Source organism: Tenrec ecaudatus, chromosome 9, assembly GCF_050624435.1.
Source record: "Tenrec ecaudatus isolate mTenEca1 chromosome 9, mTenEca1.hap1, whole genome shotgun sequence".
NCBI classification, from domain to species: domain Eukaryota; kingdom Metazoa; phylum Chordata; class Mammalia; order Afrosoricida; family Tenrecidae; genus Tenrec; species Tenrec ecaudatus.
This window is the reverse complement of record NC_134538.1, coordinates 124,126,098-124,144,494: the sequence shown is the minus strand read 5'-3', so window position 1 is coordinate 124,144,494 and position 18,397 is coordinate 124,126,098. Positions and strand designations below refer to the sequence as shown.

Here is an 18,397-nt window from a genome sequence, read left to right as displayed (position 1 = left end):
TGCAGTAGTATATTATAGGAAACATCTTAGAACCACTCAGAGGACGCTTTGCTGAGGCCTACATCATCCAACACCTGGATGATCCTTTAATCGTTGCACCTCACAATGAAATAGTGTAACAAACCTATGTACACATGAGTGAGGCCACCTCTCAATTAATGATTGCTCCTGGTGAAATTCAGACAAGCGCCCTTCATACTGGACCACAGACACAGTAACTTCATATTAGAAAAAAATCACGTAAAAACGTTAAGTGGTTTTCACAAGCTGCTGGGAGGTATACATTGGATTCCACCTTTGCTGGGACATCCCCACGGAAGAGCTCAAACCCTTGATTGACACATTAAAAGGGGACCCACAGCTAAATGATTTATTGGAGAGAGAGAGAGAGAGAGAGAGAGAGAGAGAGAGAGAGAGAGAGAGAGAGAGAACTATTGATGACCTCAAAGTTTTTGGTGAGTGGGAGGCTGTTTATTGGGATAGGCAACCCAGGCAGAGAAAAAGATTTTTCAAGAAATCAGAAGTCTGTTTAGGACAGGTAAATTTTGAACCGACTATGAGACATCTTGTAAGAAATTCAGGGAGGGAAATGACTCACTTAGTGCCAAAATCTGTAGGTAGGTCCGCCCGCAGGATTCCGGAGGGTCGAGGTGATTCAAAGCAAGGTTGATGAGTAAAGTGGCAGCAGCGGCTAGAGAGTCCGAGGAACTGCAGGCAGGGTCCAAAGAACTGGAGGTTTGAGGACGAACCAGATGGAGGATCCAGCCTGGGAATAACTGCTGAGGGAACTCCCTTGCAGTTGATTGGCTGCTGATAACAGAGGGAAAACTCTACCTTAGCTGCAGTGGTGGGTTTCCTGGAAGATGGATAGAGATAATCCTATCACAGAGAGCCTTGTGCTTCCTGAGGGAGTCAGGGTGATCCCTTCTGCATAGGAATGCAGCTCCAATCCTATTGATTGAGTCACTCCTCACGTAATCCATCATGTGATTCTCTAATTCAAAATGGCCAATGTCCATCCATTTCAGCTTACTCTTAGGATACCTATGTTCATGCATTCCATTTCATTTTTGACCACTTCCAGTTTTCCTAAATTCATACTTCACACTTTCCAAGTTCCCAATACGAGAAGCTTTTTGCAGCTGTTTCTCCTACTCTTGAGTCCTGCCCATCACTCTTCCAGTGCGGGAGCAACGGATGTCACAATAGATGGGGCGTCTATTCCCCCAAACTGACCCCAACTTCATGTTGCCACTGAAACAGGTCATATGACATCTTGCCTCAGTTTGCTCTTTGTGCATGAGGTCGAACACCGTTATTATGTAACTGGTTCCCCTTCATGTAGATTCTTGTTCTGTATCTTTGCCTGGATTCCTTTGTGCTGTGCTTAATGATGAATAGCATCCTATTGAGCCTATTGCCTAGCCACTTCTTGGCCTTGGCAGCCTGCACACGTGGTGGAGAATCTGCTCATGGTCCATCACCGAGCACAGCACCAGGGCGCCGATGACCACAGCCACAGAGCCATCTGCCCCCTGGTGCACGTTCTCCCCAGGGAGACCATGAAGCTCTCCAACTGCAGCTGGTGGTTCTCTGCACAGCTCTTCATCAAGAAGTTCTCAAAGTTGGGTTTGGGATCAACACAGGTCACCCTGCATCCGGGTGGGTAGATCTTGAAGTTGGCCCCCATGTCATAGCCCAGTTCCAGCAGGGAGAGCTTCCCAGATATGCCTGCAAAGTCCTGCAGGCTGCTGCAAAGCACCCGCTTTCTCCTCGCCGTTGCTCTTTGTGCATCACAGTGAACCTCACCATGAAGTGGGGGAAAGAACTGTTTGCACATTCTGCTCCAGAGACCCAGGAAGTGCAGCAGGTACAAGGGGAATGCCAGGATGCCAACAAGCAGCCTGAGAAGGAAGATGGAAACTCCATCACGCCGGTCTGGTCACTCCCTACAGGATAACCTTCCTCTTGTCTTCTGGGCACCAACTCTCAGACTCACGTAGCTGAGCCACCAGGATTGTGTTTATACTATCCAGTTAGATCCTGCTGATCACGAGAGGGTTACATTCACCGTTCCTGAATTAGACCAGAAGGTCCATACCAAGCGGTATCATCTAAAACTTTATCTCAGATCCTGGTGAATAGCGCCACCGTGCAGGAGTACATTATAGGAAACGTCTTAGAACCACTCAGAGGATGCTTTGCTGAGGCCTACATCATCCACTCCCTGTAGGATCCCTTAATCGTTGCACCTCACAATGAAATAGTGTAATAAACCTATGTACACATGAGTGAGGCCACCTCTCAATTTATGATTGCTCCTGGTCAAGTTCAGACACGCGGCCCTCATACTGGACCACAGGCACAGTAACTTGTTATTAGAAAAACCGTGTAAAAACATTAACTGGTTTTCACAAGTTGCTGGGAGGTATAAATTGGATTCCACCTTTGCTGGGGCTTCCCCACAGAAGAGCTCAAACCCTTGATAGACACATTAAACGGGACCCACACTACATAGTCCTAGAGCGCAAACCCCACGGCTCGCTGTCAGTTCCAGTTTGTAGAAGGAAGCACCAGCCAAGGAAAGGCTTATCGCAGGACCCCAGCTATGAGTATTCACCTGGACATTTTTCACACACCTATCACCCCCACGGCTCTGTTAGCCCAGGAAGATAAACCTTCGAGAGTGGAGACATCTAGGCAATATGGGCTTCAACGTGGTTGGTCCTATTGGGAGCAAATAGCACAGGTGGTCATCAGAGGCCAGCATGGCGGTGAACCACTCAGTGGGAACAACCCGTCCATCATAATTCTACCTTACACCCCCACTCAGATAAAAAGGGCTTGGGAATTTTCTATAGATCTTTAGAGAGTGTTAGCGGAATTTTGTGGGAAGTTAGCTCGCCATTATTCTCTCGGGAAGCTTGGTCATTCCTACAACCAACTGCATGGGTCATTACCAAAGTCTCATGCCATAAGGGGCTCGAGGGAGCCCCTCATTACTTACAGACGGCTCCGGGGACAGCAGAGCAGCCCACTGGGGCCCCTCCCTCAATCCTTCCAAACTGATTATGGCTGTGCTCAGAAACCGAATATTCACTCGCATTCTGTTCTTCAAAATGTAAGGCAGGCTGTGAACACAACCAGTTACTCGGCGTTTAATGTGCAAGTGTTTGGTCATGGAAACAGCAAAGCCATTGGGAAGTAATTCTTCACCTTGCAAACTCAAATAGCATCCTACCGCCATTCTTTCTTCATCAGCACACTAGGGCACGCACGCGTGTGCCGGCGTCCATTTCTAAGGGAAATAGCAATGCAGACGGGGTAACCCAGAAGGCATTTGTGGGAAACCGAGGACTGGGAAGAGAGTGTATGCACACAAATTCTTAATGTTCACAATTTAAGAAGCCTGGGAGGCCAGGATTCTGAGTGGATGGAGGCCTTCACACTTGCGAGTTAGAGATGAGCCCCAATCCCATTTTTATAACTCAGAATAATCCGCACAACATCCTCCCATAATAGTGCTACCTTAAAGTGACCTCTTACAAGCGCACATGCTGAGGACTATGTGGCCGGCACCTTTAACTCTAGGAGCAGACAGCCTGCTAGTGCTCTCCCTGCTCAGGGGACAGTCACTCCCCCTGACCTGTCCCCAGCACTGCTGTTAGCTTACTCCTCCAATGAACTCAGGGACCTCTGGGGTTTGGGTACAGCCCACTCTGTGTGGTTCCCTGTACTGAGGGGGGCTTGAATGCCCCAAGAATCTATAAGTTGATGTTAAGAATACATGTTCTCTCCTTCTGCTCAGACCTTGTTACTGATGCCATGCCGTAGTAAGCACCCCAAAACTTTGTTTGTCTCTCAATTTCTTCCCTTTGATGACCAAACTGTCCCCGAGGGCCCATCGGAGGTCGGGGCTGGACCTCACAGGCATTCAATACTCTTACAGTCTCCAGGGCTGAGCATCCAATTTTACACAACAACGCTGCTAGCCTAAGACCAAGGTATGTCATCTAATTAGGTATAATCTAAACTTAGGGTCAAGCTAGACAGATCGTCAGAGAATGCACTCACTTAGGAAGGGAGCTGATAGAGCTCATTGGTGAGGACACCAGTCAAATGCACTCCGGCGAATATATACCACTCCTATACCGGCATTTCGATGCCTAGGGGCTTGTACACGTCACTATAGTTCTTTCTTGGATTTTTATGGGTGCCAGCTATGACCTGACAATCCACAGAGCACACCAGCAGCCGTTTACTGTCCTGTTTCACTGGGGTGGGCACTTCAATACATCTGAAAATGGACAATAGCCTCACGTACGCCAGCAAAGGGTGTAGGAAGTTTTGTTAAGATTGGAACATTCATCATGTCACAGGTGTCCCTTAAATGCTCAGGGCCAGGCCCTCAATGAACGGGCATTGGGCACACCAAATCCCAATGAGTGAAACGGAAGGGGGAGATCAAAGGTGATTTCCATACACGGAAGTCTTCATTTAGCTTTATCAACACTAAATATTTACTCCCTTACAAAAAAATTCTAACATAATGAGGGTGGAGAAACATTTTTCCACCACCAAAGAGAAAAGCCATCTGGAGAAGATCTGGTGGAAGAATCTGGTGGAAGAATGATGCTGGACGGAGGATGACAGGTTACTCATCTCTAGGGTCTGAGGAGATTTTTACTTCTTTTTGAGATGGTGGAGAAAACAAATGGATTCCCCTTAGGAGGGTGCGACCTCTTGTGGAGAAAGTTGAAGAACAAGGAGGAGATGAGGAAACCATCCAATCTCCAGGATGCTTCTTTCACAGGACACTAACAGCCCAAGGAGAGGGGCTCTTTATTTGTGTTTTCACAGGCACCGGAGATAAATACACGTCAGAAACGTCCAGAAAACCTCACAGATTCATGAGAAAGCAATGTTTCCTAAGAGTTGTAATCATATCTGCCACTGCTGACTGTGTTAGTCAGGGTACTGCAGAGAACCAAATCCACAGAAATTCATGTATAAGAGAGTTTTACATAAAGGTTAAGTGCACACGAAGAACACAATCCAACCCATTGCTGCCCAAGCCCACAAGTCCAACACTAACCCATATGTCCAACACCGATCCATAAAGTCCTTCTCCATCTCACAAAACACGCGGAATGATGCCAAATGCAGGAGGAAAGACAAATGTGTAAGTGAATGTGTAAACATCTCAACGCTGACAGGGTCTCCACATGGCTGCTCTAGCACCCAGGGCTGCATTGGGGTAGGTCCATGTGGCTTCTCCTCAGTGATGTCTTGCAGGAAGTGAGCCTTGCCAGCTGAAGCAGGGAACTGACCAAGGCAGCTGCACCCTGTTCTGACCATCACAGAGCAAATGGCCCGAGAACAAGAAAGTTGAGGCTCACTCAGCCATTTATCTCTTCGTCCTTCTATTAATCCCACATGTGTTTCTTGGCCAGGTGGCACAAAAAACTTTCACTATCTCACTGATGTTGCCTGAGAGGCAATCCAGCAATCTATCAGAACTGGACAATTTATGCAAAAGTGACTGGACGAATACAACATACTGTTGATTTGCTAGAAGATATAAAAATGGACTTTCAACATCAATTGATGCTAAAACGAACTTGAACATTAGAATTTGGGGGCATAATTCCTGATCTGTATAATATCACTATACATAGCTGGACTTTAATTGTAAATCACTTGCAGGGATGTAAGGAACATGTCTCATTGGACATCAATCAGCTGAGAAAGGAAATTTTTACCTCAAGCAGTTTCCATGTGTTAGGTTCTAGTCTGACTGTGCGACTCAGTGTCATTGTTCGTTGCCTGCACCGTCACATGCTGCTTCCATAGAAGGCAAAGTAGTACCGAAACAAGCCACGTCACCCTTTTGAATTTAAAATGTACTCTAAAAGCGGGAAATGTGGGGAACTGGGCACCAGGAGGAGGGTGTATGTGGACAAACTCTTGAATCCTGGGAGGCCGAATTTCGATGGAGGGAGGCCTTCACATTTTTGAGTTGGAGATGAGTCCTAGACACATTCTCCTAATTAAAAACCATCCCCACAAAATCCTCCCATAATAGTGCTACCTTAGTGGAACCCCTTACAAGCACATGGCTGCAGGCAGCCCTTCAGCATGGGAGCAGACATCATGTTTCTATTGTTCTCCCCACTCGGGGGACAGTCAGTTTCCTCTGCCTGCCCCAGTACTACTATTAGCTTTCTCCCCCATCGTGCCCTGGATATCTAGGGCTAAGACACTGTCCAACTTGTTCCTTATGCGATAGACTGTGATGGATGGGGCTTGTTAACCCAAAGACAATATACACCTGCTGGAGGATACTTTCTCCCTCTCTGTTCTTGACTCTGTGAAAGAGGTGAGCGTACTACACTGTTTGCCTGTTTTTTTATTTATCCCATGAAATTGTACAGTCACTCCTTAGGATCATCTCAGTTGTGCGCTGGACCCCACGTTTCATTTCTTGGCCCATTTATCATCCTCTACCAGTGCTTCCTTAGATCTCGTTGTGACCAAACAATTTGTGTTACACGAGGTTTACTTGTGTTTTACTGCTTATGCAAAGGCGTTCATTCGGTTGTGTGGCTCACAAGAAATACGGATAGCTTTGAGAAGAATGGGGATTCCGGAACACTTCATCATGCTCATACAGAACCTAGCTTCCGAGGCAGCTGTGTGAACAGAACAAGAAAATACCACGGGGTTTAACATTGAGGAAGGAGTGTGTGACAGCTGAACCCTCTCACCATGCTTATACAATCTGCGTGCAGAGCAAATCATCACAGAAGTTGCATTCTATGGAAAAGAATGTGGCATCAGGACTGGGGGAAGATGCCTTAACAACCTGCGACAACACAACCTTGCTTCCTGAAGGTGAGGAAGGGAGGCACTTGCTGATGAAGATCAAGTATCACAGAACTTCAGCATTTATTACAACTTACTGTAAAGAAAACCCAAATGCTCACAATTGGGCCAATATGATCAGCGGAAAAATGACGCAACTTGTGAAGGATTTCATCTTGCTTAGATCCACAATCAATGCTCACGGAACAAGAGAAACAGTCAAGATCAATAGAAACAGTTGAGAGAGCACGTGATGCATCGCAGAGACTAAATGTGCCGCGTACAGTGTTGAACAGCAAGGAGGTTACTTTGCGGAGGGAGGTGGGCCTGACCCAAGCCATGGTATTTTCCATGGCCTCACCTGCCTGTGAACGTTGGGCTAGAGCAGGGAAGAGTGAAGAAGAATCGATGTATTTGTTGTGAAGCTGGTGAAGAATATCGAAAGTCCAATGGACTCTGCCGAACAAACATCTGTTTAGGAACAAGTACAGTCAGAATGCTCCTTAGAGACAAGGATGGCAAGACTTCTCATGGGCTTTGTCACATGAATATGTTATCCGCAGAGATCAGACGCTGGAACAGAACACCAAGCTTGATAAAGTCGTGGGCAGCCTATAAAAGGAGGACCCTGAACAAGACGGACTGATGCAGTGACTGCAGCAGTGGGCTCCACTAGCAGCTGAGGGCGGTGCAGGACCGGGGAATGTTTTGTTCTGTGGCCCATTGGGTCGCTGTGAGTTGGAACTAACTTGCCGATACCTAACAACCACGTTTGTTCTCTCTTGCTTTGTTTTTACGTTTAGGGAAAAGTTTTATTGTAATCCAAAAGCAACACAACGGGGCTGGCAATGACTTTCGCAAATCCTTCTGCAGTTATTTTAAAACAGATATCAGCTTCTGCCCGGCAATTAAAACAGTTCAAATGGGAAACTTTCACCGCACAGTAAACTCCGCCCCAACTGATGAATGGTGGCTAAAATCATAGGCCCAGGCCACACCTCTCATGTTACGTGTTCACCACTCACAATTCAGTACAAAAGTTCGTGTTAGAAAGCTCTCATGAAAAATTAAGTAATCAAGCGGCAATATTTTAAGTGCAGCAAGGACTGTCCATGTCATGAGTTACAAGGTTTGAATTTCCTCACATTATAACAAAATCGATAGAGAAGACTTTGCAATTTAGACAATGAACAAATCTGTCCTTTTACACAGGGACAGATGTCACTTCTCTCATCTTTCCCCTCCTCCTTTGTCTGTGTTGACTTCTTCTTGTGTTTCTGTTCTTCGCTTTTTTCCAATTCTGCTCCAGTCCCTGCAGGCTTCTCACGTTTCTTTTTTTTTTTCATTTTATTTTTTCTTATCATTTTATTGTGAGCTCTTACAGATATTGTAACACTCCATATTTCAATTAGATCAAGTATAATTGTTCAAATTCTACCACCATCAGTTTCAATGATCTGTCTTTCTTCTTGAAGTCTTTGATCTCAGCTCCCCTTTATCCCTTCTGTCTTCTTGCCTCCCTCCCAGGAAGCCTTACGTTTATATTATATATTATTATTTGCCATATCTTACACCATCCCATGTATCTGTTCACCTGACATTCTGTTATCCTTATGTTTCTAATGCTTTTCATGTTTCCGTGCTCCTCCGTTTCTCTCTGCATCTTTGTCTTCTTACTGAGTTGACTTTCTGCTGAGCTTGCGCTGCGTCTGTGGCTTTGGGTCTGGCTTCCAGAAGGGCTATGCTTCTACTTGGACTGCTTTGACTGTGACTCCTGGTCCCACCTAACCGACCCACTGTGCCGTGTCCGCACTCTCTTTGCTTCCTCCATCACTTTCTCTTTCAGTTCCTTCACATTGCCCCCTGATGCTTCTTCTTGTACAAATACATTACTTTCCCTGTCATTTTCATTGTAATCTGGATCAAATTTCACTTCATCATTTTCTCTCCTTAAGTCGGAGGAAAATCAAGAGGACTAGCTTAACTAGGGCTTAGGTTTGATAGAATTCTTGTCAATTTGCCCAACAACTCGCTCTCTTTCAATGTGTGTGTCTGGTGGGTTAAGGATATGCAGTAATTTATTGCTACTGGACTATAATCCCTTGATTCTGATACATGCTTGTCATGATCTCTATAGTTTGTATCTACAGACTTTGTCTCTTCACCTTAGCATCTTTAGAATCTGAACTAGCTTCGTGATCATGAAGTTTTCTGTGACTCTAGAGACTTCAATGACTTTTGGGGGGAGGGGTGGGGGTGGAGGGCTGCTGTTCCCATCTGAGGCAAATCCCTTTCATCTGCGGTTTCTCTTTCTGTGGGGATGCAGAATATTTATTCCGCGGAGGATAGTCTTCTTGTTGACTCACTTCTTCCCACCCTGCGCTTGGAACTTGAATAATCTCTGTGGTCTTAGTTGTTTTTTTTTTTTTTTGTCTTTATGGGGCATGAAGTTTTTATGTAAGGAGTCATGAATGGATTCATGGTTACATGAAGTTCTAGTCTATTTAGTCGGTTCAGACAGATTTTTAAATGTCACGTTTTCATTCAGACGGTCTACATGACTCTCTCTCTCTCTGGCTGATGCTACTTTTGCCCTCCCCAGGGTTTCCCTTTGCCAAGATCCAATAATCCCGATCTTTGGTTTGTCCCTTTTCACTAGATGTAGAGCTATTGGAACTTTCAATCTCATGCATTGTTTTATGACTCACTCCTTTGAGTTACTGAATCTGAATTTCCTCTGACATTGGTCACTCGTTTTGTCCTTATACTTGACTCTATTTTCAGTCTTAGTGCCAAACTTTAGTTTGCTTTAAATAATACGACAGGCTTTCCTAGACTTCATGTTGGTTGTGTAGATTTAACATCATCTTCTTCTCCAGATCCAAAGTCATCTTGATCCCTTTTGGGTTGAGGAACCAAATCATATTAATAACATCTTCAGCAGGAGCTCTATTGTCATCCTTAAACTCTCCCACAGTTTCAGTGACAGTCCTTTTGCATCTGGTTTCTGCAGAGGACGGCCACGTGCTGAGCATCTAGGAGTATAATCCACCCCTAGAGGGGAGCTGGATCCTTCAGTTCCACTTACTTCTGCCTGACCTTTCCTTGGACTTTTTCCTGGTTAACTTTCCTGGATGTTGACGTCAGTTCTTCAGAGGGTTCTTTGATATTAGTTATATCCTCTGTACCTCCAATATTGCTCCCCAGTTTTTCTGTTGATCTTGATCGTCTTAGCTGGTGGAATGCCGTCCTTGGCAGGGGTCCTAGCCATCTTTCCATGGTCAGGTTTGGTCACATGCTTTCCCTGTTTCAGTTCTTTCAGTTCACTCTGCTTCAGAATTAGCACGACCCCCACATTTGAAGGGAGTACACAGAAAATGAAAGGAGATCGTCTGTTGTGGGAAAGGAAGTGACCTACCACACCACTTCCAGAAGGAAGACAAGCCAAAGGAAGGAGAAAAAACGACGGAGTGGAGCACACCTGGGTCCACCAAGCTCCGAGGACGATAGCCTGGCTCAAAGGGACCATTCATTGTACAGATAGGACCATACAGCTGCCCACACGGCGGGATGCGACATCCTGCACTGACCGATGGCCCTACACGGGACAGCAATGGAGACACTTGGGGGGATGTGCCACTGAGCTGGCCCCAGTACACTGAAGCAAACAGTGGGGGCATGCAATGGAGCAGCAGGGGAAGCAGAGCATGGGGGTCCCGAGGGAGTATAATGAATGGGCTTTAGGGCCTATCCATCCTTTCATGTTCAGGTCCCACTCTGTGTTTTGCTCACACGCTTTCCCTGTTTCAGTCCTTCTGCTTCAGAAGTTTTCAATGAAAACGATTAAAAATCTTTCTCCACACTTTTTCTTTCGTTTTATATTTTTCTCCCATGTTACCATCTGCTTTCTTCACCAAATCCTTATCTGTAGTGATCGCATCATGAAGGTGAGTATGTAACAGGGTTATGGTTTAAGAACAAATTGTTCTTAAGTGGGAGCTAGCATTTAGTGGGACCCCCAAAGCCACACCTGAACCTATGCCTTTTCTTTAATTTGCTGTAACTTGTGAGCCATTACATGTCCTATCATTCCATAATCCAATCATGTCAAACATAATTGTGGAATTTCTTCCATAATCATACATGCTTTCTAAAACTTCCTTTCCTCCCTGGATTTCTTGACATAAGCTCCCTCTTATCTCCACCCCTCTCTATGCTCGCTCCCTAATGCCCTTTCTAGTTTCTCTGCCTGTGGGCCCAACATCCTTGGTTTTCACTTAATGAAAATAAGGCAACAAATAACACGGCTTCAAGAGAGTGAGCCCCAATGGCGACGCGCTTCTGAGGTACACCCTAATAAAAATGAGTATAAACAGAATATAACAGAACGGACATCAATTTTATTGGCACATTAATTACATATCATTCAATTCAACATCTCAGTTGTTGAGACATGTCAATGAGAATTATACAATCAATCTTCGTGCACCCCTGCACTCCCATGGTGAATTTGCCTTTAGAATAACTTGTTCAAACACAATCCGTTCTCGTGCTCCCTCCCCTCTCTGTCCTTTAGTGTTTACTCCCCAAATCCCCTTTCCCTGGCTATGGACCTTCCCCGTGCCTGCATCCCCATTACCCCTTGTACCAGGATATCTCCTTATGGATCCATTCCTCCAACGTTTCACAGTTGGCAACCCATCAGGAATAATAAAAAAAAAGCCCAACAAATTCTAATAAGGTGTCAAGGCTATAATCATAATTGTATAAAGACAAAAATACAAATAATGCAAATGAAGGAAAATATCCCATCAATCTGTGGCTTTTCTAAGTGGAGGTTCAGATTGTGGTGATTTCTCACATCCTCCACTTGCTACCTCTTGAGATTCTTTAGTAGGTTTTAATCTTTCTTCCCTGGATACAGTAGATCCATCATTTTTACATTTAGTCTTGTCACCTTTTGGCTTTGGCTTATATATATTTTTCTTGTCTTACTCAGATATTATTTTATTTATTTATTTATTTTTTATTTTATTTATTTTTAACTCTATTTTATTTTCTAAATATTTTCATAATTTTTCATTATGATTTCAAGTGTATATCACATCCTTCCATAATTCACATGAGCTATCGATGTATAAGCGGTGGATTCTGCATCCATGGGATCATCTTGGACAGGTGCAGCATCGTCTCGACTTGGGAGAACAAGAAGTCGGTTTGATCTTCCTCAGCCCCTCTGTGTTCTCTAGATGTCTGAGATGTCTCTAGTAGCTCTGGATGCAGAAAAGATTCCTGTCCGCACTTTCACACCACTCAGCATTTCCCCTTTCTCTGCAACGCTCCTTTTCTACCGCGTCTACACTCCTCCCAGCAATAGCTTTTAGCGCATAAGGTGGTGGAGCTCTTCTGAGTCGATGAGCAGATTGGTGCTCTGTTTCTCCTTGGGGAGCACTCCGTTTAGTATCAGACTGTGCCCTAAACGCTCGAGGAGATCCTCATCATGAATGATGTCGACGATATCGTGGTGATCTTGACCTCGATCGATGGTATCCATGAGATCTGGACCGTGACCGGTAACTTCGGCTCTTGCCTCTGTCTCTTCTGGGATGTGCGGGTGATGGTGAATAGGAAGGAGAATGGACCGATATGAGCACTGTGGCAGTTACATCAGGAACAGGAGCTGCGGTAGAAGATGGAGCTCCAGGAGCAAGAGGAGCCGAGGTAGATCGTGTGGAAGCCAATGACGGCATTGAGGGTGCTGGGTGAGTTGAGGAGGATATCGCTGGATTCATCAGAGGATCCTGTGGTTTGGATATTGGAGATCTCTTCAGAGGTTGTAGGTGCCTTGGAATCAGTGGTGGTGGTGGAGGGAACTCATTTCTTAGTCTTTGTGTATAGCCAGTCTTATTTTGGAACCTCTCAACAGCCTTCCGTAGATTCTTATTGGGAACTAAAGTATCGGGAGAGACCTCCTTCTGAAGACACGTGGGGCACGTATGTTCATCTGATTCCAGGAGTGCTGTGCGCACACATTCATCGCAATAACTGTTTCCACAGCACGGAATGATCACTGCGTCAGTCATCAGCTCCTTGCAGAGGAGACAGGCCAATTCCGCTGGGATCGGATCCTCTTCTGTGGAGGCAGAGCTTGGTTCCTCTGGGGAGAAGGGGGGCTTCTCTTTCTTCCCAAGGGCATATGCCTGTGCATCTATGATGGGGACTGCATACTGTCCAGAGCTGGTCAGCAGCGCTCCCTTCACGTTAGCATCTTTCACTTCCATCATAAAAGCTCTAGGAATGCCAGCGCTCCTTCTAATTCTACGGCCAGCGTCAAAGTTCTTCTCCCCCTTTGTCGGGCAATGGTGAATATAATGTCCAGGTTTGCCACACTGGAAACAGATGTAAGTAGGAGGTGGTGGACCTAGAGGTTTCTTCAGGTAATTAATTGGGTCATACTTGTGGGCAGACTGAAACATCATTGCTTTAATCTTGTCATCTTCAGAAGCATTGGCGTCAGCCAGATTGGCAGCCTTGGTCAGCTGGGCTGCACAAACGGACGCAGAAGAGCCGTGCATTGCTCGCAAAGTGCCCATCGCTGGTTCCGTTGGACTGATCCCAGACGTCTTGCTTGCAGATTTCACAACACCAATAGGAAGTCTTCTAACAATCACCGAAGAATTCCTAGGGATCAGCGCATTGTCATCAGTGTATTCTTCATTCGTCTGCGCCTTGCTGATCTGCAGTTTGCAGGTAGAAGCTTTCAGCTTTTCTCTCCCCATGATTTTCTCCTTCAGGTCGCACAGGGAGATGTGGAACCCATCAAAGACGATGGTGTCGTAGTTGAGTTTAGAGGCAAATTTATAATGCACACCAGGCATGGTTGCAGAGGAGTCGTTCTTGGATATCTCACTGTGTACGACTGCGCTCTGTAGAGAAGAGGAATATACAGAACAGTCCATCTACAAGAAATGGCTACTGTGGTTGCAGAGGCCAAGTTTTTTTTGTCTGTGGTGTTAGGTTTTAGGCTTCTTCTCACTCACCTAGCTGCAGGGCTGATCAACCCAAGAAGGGCTGGCAGGTCAGACAGCAAGATTCTGATGGCTGAGACAATTCAAATCAAGGAGGCAGGCTGCTGGAGACTCCCACGGACAGCAGGCGACAGGAGAGGTCAATGGCTCACATGCAAAGGATGACGTCAGATGACAAAGCAGACCAGCTGAGGAAACTCCCTTGCAATTGGTTGGGTGCTGAAAACAGAGGGAACAACTACACCTTAAGAGCGGTCGTGGGTTTCCTGGCAGGTGGATAGAGCTACTCCTATCACAGATAGCCTTGTACTTCACGGAGTTAGCAAGGTCCTTCCTGAAGAGGATTGCAAGTCCATTCCTCTTGCTGGATTACTTCTGACACGGTCCATCATATGCTTTTCCAATTCAGAACGGTCAATGTCAGTCCATTTCAGCTCACTAATCTAAGGTATTGATGCATATGAGGGAGTAATAAAAAAAAAAAAAAAAAAAAAAAAACAACCACCGGAATGGTGCTGGGCGAGTAGAGCTTTCCTAGTGTGCCTTGTTCCTGCCAGGTGAGCATTGAGCGACTCGCTCTGAGTTAGTGCCCCCAGTAGTGTTGCTTGGGAAGGTTCTCTCTGGTCACCAGGAACTGTTTCAGAAACTCAAGCGCACGAGTGGTTCTTTCCTTTCAGTAAAGTGAAATGACGATGGATGGCAGAACTTATTCTGGTCATCCGTCAACTCACTGAACTCACGAAATTGCTGACAACAGTCATGCACTTGTGCTTGAGACGGATGACAGACCACTGAAGATGGGATGTTGTTTGGAGGAGAGCGGTGCTTGGTTCAGTGAACTTTAACGGAAGATTTGGGAATGAGAAGGGTCACTACAAAATGTGTTCCTCAGTTGTGACTGACTGAGGAAAAGTGTGCAGTAGAAACGTGCCATGCTTTGAAAGAACAGTTCCGAAGTGACCCAGACTTTCCCCCCAGGTCATTAGAGGTGAGACGTGGTGCTATCCTCATGACCCAAAAAGCCAACATCAATCAAGTCAGTGGAAGAAGCCAACATCACCTCATCCCAAAAATGCTCATCAAGAGAAATCAAAGACCAAGATGATTCTCATTTATATTTTATTTTTTACCATAATAAACCTAGTTATTTATATTTATGATTTCCTTGGATCCTTAATTTTTATTTATCATTTTATGGGCGGGGTCTCTGACAAATCTTATAACAACCTACTATTCAATGATATTAAGCACACTTTACATATGTTGCCATCATTTGTTTTTCTGATGTGAGGGGCACAGTGCATTTGGACTTCTTTCTACCAGGTCAGACTGCTAATCAAGCTTTCTACTTAGAGGTTCTGAAAAGATTGTGTAATATGGTGTCACAAAAAAGACCTGATTAGTGGGAGACAGGGGAATGTTTCTTCCACAGGGACACAGCACGTGCTCACGCAGGCATCTCCGTATGCCATCTTTTGGGGGCAAAAACAGCATACCTCTCCTGCCCCATGCACCTTTAAAACCAGCAATCCCTTTATTGGACATATACCCAGAATAAGTAATAAATAGACTGTGACCAGTCATCAGTGCTCCAGTGTTCCTTTCGGCACCATTCACACAGACAAAGGTCTGGAAACAACTGAAATCTATCGAGAGACAGTGGATGGGGTAACTCTGGCACACACACACACACACACACACACACACACACACACACACACACTGGAAGACTACTCATCACTAAAAAACAGGGATGGAGACACAAAAGACACTGTCTCCTGGGAAAAGATGGAGGAAATTATGCTAAGAGAATTTAGCCAAGAACAGAAGGACAAGTTCAAGACGAGTCCACTGAGGTAGATCCAAAAAACACAGTGGGACCAGAAGAAAAAGTTTATTCCATAATTTACAGGTTGAGAGACAGGCACATAGGCATGGGACAGACCAAGCCCAATGATGCACCCAACTTGCCAACACACAGAAGTGAAAAAGTAGGGCGGGTGGGACAAGAGAAAACAAGGGAGGAAAGACGAAGTCAGGGGGGAGAGGGGGAACCAGGCACTAATCAACAGGGGAGGGTACTCGTTAATGTCTCCAGAGGAAAGGGATGGCGAGAGGGAGCAGACCTCAACCTGCTGTACCAGGCCTTGAGGGCAGCATACTGGCACGAAGCAGTGAACGAGCAGAGAGGTCTGGTTGGCCAGGCCAACCCCTTTTCCAGCTATGCCAAACCCTCTCTCCAGGAGAATGCACTTAAGATAAAACCCGGGGAGAATGGCAGGTCTTACCAGACCACGCTGGAGCAAACAAAGAAGGAAAAAGGGAGAGAATGAGAGAGAGTGGACAGCATCCTGACCCATCAAGCTTTGAGGATGATGTTCCCACTTGGAGTAGCCAATGTACAGAGAGGACCATAGTGCTGGCTCCCCCACAAGTCACAGCATGCCCTTACTGACCCACAGAGCCAAGGGGGGGGGCAGTACCAGAGACACAGTAGGGGAATTGTGCCCAGTCTGAACCCCTCACCCCAGCGAGTAACCTTAAGGGAGCACAACAGAGCAGCAAGGGGAGCAGAGCAACCAAGTTCCCGAGAATTCTGAAAATAGACTTTGGACTCGGGGGGCAGACCTTACACCGCATCAGACCCAAGCAGAAACTATGCATAAGGGTCAGCAGACAGACCTCGAACTCTCCATAGGCTTTACTCCTCCCTCTTTCTTTTCTTTCCCATGCCTATCTATACAGGACGGTCATGATAAACACTCTGGAGGAAAAAACAATGAATCCCAAGGTTGTGGGTGGGGGAGGGAGTTGAAGAGTGGGCGGAGGATAGGGAGGGGAAGTAAAAAAACCCCGGCACAAGGGAACAACAAGGGATCTAAAATTGATGGTAAGGAGGGCAAAGACTGCCTGGTGTGATCCAATCAAGTGCAATGTAGCCGAGAGGAGGTCCAGAGAGCCAATTGATGGCAGAACATGCTAGTGGTCCAGGGGGGATGTTAAAGGAAACAGAAGGAAAAACTAGGAGGCAAAAGATATTGATAGAGGTATAAATAATGTCATGTACGTATATAAATATATGAATACATAAGGCTAGGGATATAGGTCTATGAACATATATTTATAGATTAAGTCTAAAGATAGCCGGCAGACATCGGCCTGTACTCATATCCTCCATCAACACGACACTTTGTTCTAATAACCTGGCATCCTATGATGCTCAATTTCCTGACAAGATCGCAGGAGAGAAAATGGCGCATTAGCTAATGTGGTGAAGAAAGCTGATGACGCCGGGTATTAGAAGATATTGCGTCTGGGGTCTGAAGAGGTTGAAATTAAACAAGCGGCCTTCTACCACAGAAAGAACAAAGCCCACATGGAAGAAGCATAGCAGCCTGTGTGATCATGAGGTGTTGATAGGACCAAGTAACGGGCATCAGCAGACCCCAAATAACCAAGTGTTGTGATGGGAATGAGGAGGATCAGACTGGAGAACCAAAGCCCATCTCTAGACAACTGGACATCCCCTCACATAGGGTCACAAGAAGGGACGAGCCAGTCAGGGCGCCTTACAGCACTGATGAAACTCACCACATTCCTCTAGTTCTTTAATGCCTTCTCCCCACCCCACTATTCTGGCCCCAGTTCTATCTTACAAAGAAATCTGGCTAGACCAGAGCATGCGCACTGGCAAAGGTAAGAGCTCTAGACACACAGAATCCAGGACAGATAAATCCCTCAGGAACAATAATGGACGGTGCAATACCACGAGGGGAGGGAGAAGATGGGAGCAGAAGGGGGAACCAATCCCAATAATCGACATATAAATAAACCCTACCCCGGGGGACGAACAATAGAAATGTGGGTGAAGGGAGATAGCAGATGGTGTATAATATGAATATAAAAATAATTTATAATTTATCAAGGGTTCACGAGGTGAAGGTGAGGGCAGGCGAGGGGAAAAGAGGAGATGATAACAAGGGCTCAAGTAGAAAGAAAATCTTTGGAATGATGGCAACATATGTACAAGTGTGCTCGATACAATTGATGTATAGATTGTTATCAGAGTTGTAAGAGCCCCCAAATAAAAAAAAGTGGAATCGCGGATCTGACAAATGTCTTAAGGGAAATGGAGAGTACTTTGAAAGTGATAAGGTTGTATAAAAACATTTAAATAGAAAGCTTTGAAAAACATTGCATTTGGGGGTGGTGGGGCACCTCCTCATATGCATCCATTTCATTGTTCACCATTCTTAATTTTCCTACATTCACACTCCTCACATTCAAAGTTCCATTCATGAGAAATTTTTGTATCTGTTTGCCATCTTGAGTCCTGCCCTACCCCGTACCCAAATCAAGACCCAGAAGCTCCACTGGTGCAAGCGTCACCAGCTCAAGTCACCCTGGTGGATTCCCCTTCAAGAAAACCATTTACAGCAATTTGAACAGAAGCAGATGAGCAGATCTTTGTTCCAGTGGAGCCAATGGGTGGGTTTGAACTCCCA

At 45.6% G+C, this 18,397-nt stretch overlaps 2 pseudogenes; both read right to left on the bottom strand.

Annotated features, from left to right (window-relative positions):
• Positions 1 to 1,421: 1,421 nt before the first annotated feature.
• LOC142456129 (E3 ubiquitin-protein ligase RBBP6-like) lies at positions 1,422 to 10,135 on the bottom strand (annotated as a pseudogene).
• A 2,227-nt stretch (positions 10,136 to 12,362) lies between these two features.
• On the bottom strand, positions 12,363 to 13,742 carry LOC142456128 (E3 ubiquitin-protein ligase RBBP6 pseudogene; annotated as a pseudogene).
• Between the last annotated feature and the right edge of the window lie 4,655 nt (positions 13,743 to 18,397).